The following is a 1,763-nucleotide window of genomic DNA, read 5'->3' on the forward strand; positions in this document are numbered from 1 at the left end:
ATCAGTAAATATTTTATTTTGGACTTAAATAAGATTCGAAATATGACTTGCAGTTTTAGTTGGAATCCATTTCTTAGGCTTAAGTAAAATGTTTACTGAACATTGGAGAAGACGGAGCATTTATCAGAAACTTGAAATCCCTTCTTGTGGTACAAGCTCTGAGCCTGTTTCTGCAAGCATGTGAACACAGTGTATACTCTCAGTGCAATCAGCAAAAGAGGTATATACAGTGTTTTAATGTCAGACTTACCAGTAACCTCCCCCTAATAAAACAAAACCATTTCTGGACGCATCTGTAATCCATAGGTGTTCTGTGCATTACTCCTCATCAGGAATGTTGGGGGATGCATTCTGATTTTTAATGTTCAATGCTAGAATGACCAAACTCAAGTAATATTCATATGGTAATCTAAACTTTTTGAAAAAGTAGAATTGCATTACTGTATACAGTGGAAAGCTATTTATTGTACCTCTGGGCTTATTCCTCTAAAAATCGTAGCGTAAAAACCATCTTTGTCAAGCCTGAACTGATGTATATAACTGAAATAATGTAAAGTTATATTTTCATGTTTTTATACTTAACAACATGATGGGAATAGATAATGTATGAGTATTTCAATTACAGATAATATTGATTGGATAATACACATCTCAGTTAAAAAGCAGTAATCATAGTTTAATATCCATGTTACAGTACATCAGTATATTGCTATGTAAAGTATGTCTGTGTGCATTTAAGTGAAAAGTAGTCAAGAGTGATGAAAGCTGTCCAAGGGTTTTTTTATTCATTTTATATGAAAACTGTTATGGAGCAACCAAAATGTTTATGAACTCAAACTTGTGTAAATTTCAAAATGTCCTTTTACTGTAGCTTTTTGTTTACAGTACAGTATCTTATTTTCTGCTTTGTTAAATGAGTAACGGTACAAAGCTGGACATACACTTTCTAAGACATTAACGTTCCCGTTTTTTCATGTATACCTATATGACAGAAAATGCTTCTGATTTTATTTTTCGATCTAACACATGATGGCTTTTCTGGAGTGTTGTATAAACTTCAATCATACATAAAAAAAATCTTCTTAAAAAAGGCAAAAGACCTTTAATGTCTGTTTAGTATTATTGAAATCTGGTTTCTTATTTATTAGAAATGCATTTTCCTAAGATTTTGCATAGAGCAAACCTGTTTGTCCCCACAGACGTGAAGTTTCCTTGAAGAGTTTTGCAAGTAGAATATAAATCTTCCCCCAAATCATCTTGTCACTCAAGGGTAGATTTACTGTAGTTTGCGTTATCGCTAAACAAAGTCATGTAACTTCCTTGTCAGCAATAGAATTGTATTTCTGGAATGTAACCTTCTTTATCGTGGTTATAATGGCAGTGTGGTAGGATGATAATGCTAGTAGGTTAAGTATCTATTCAGTAACTCTATTTAAAAATTGTCAGCTTGAAATGAGTATTTTCTTACTTCAACAGATAGTTGATGTGTCCAAAGCAGAGAAAGAACCTGAGAAATGGCAAGTATTTCAGGTATATATTAGTGGTGTCACTACTAGAGGTCTAGTACAACAGAGAGTTCACTGTAATAGCAAAAAAAGTGAGTCAACAAATTGACAGGTTTACAATGTGAAAGGTCCAACATTTTTATTTAAATGTATTACACCTTTTAACAGAGTGTGTTTCCGGGGTGTCAGCCTCCTTTTTGGCTGATAGATGTAGACAATATCTTTACACAAAGTACTCTGCACAAATAATTGTATTTT

At 32.8% G+C, this 1,763-nt stretch overlaps 1 protein-coding gene across 2 annotated transcripts in view; it reads left to right on the top strand.

Moving 5' to 3' along the window:
- GRIA2 (glutamate ionotropic receptor AMPA type subunit 2) overlaps positions 1-1,099 on the top strand; it is a 99,462-nt gene extending 98,363 nt beyond the window's left edge. For both annotated transcript variants that reach the window (XM_075091012.1, XM_075091013.1), the window contains one exon: positions 1-1,099. This exon is cut by the window's left edge and continues 1,772 nt beyond it. The gene's annotated coding sequence lies outside the window, so the exon portion shown is untranslated.
- The last annotated feature ends 664 nt before the right edge of the window (positions 1,100-1,763 follow it).

Source organism: Phalacrocorax aristotelis, chromosome 4, assembly GCF_949628215.1.
Source record: "Phalacrocorax aristotelis chromosome 4, bGulAri2.1, whole genome shotgun sequence".
NCBI classification, from domain to species: domain Eukaryota; kingdom Metazoa; phylum Chordata; class Aves; order Suliformes; family Phalacrocoracidae; genus Phalacrocorax; species Phalacrocorax aristotelis.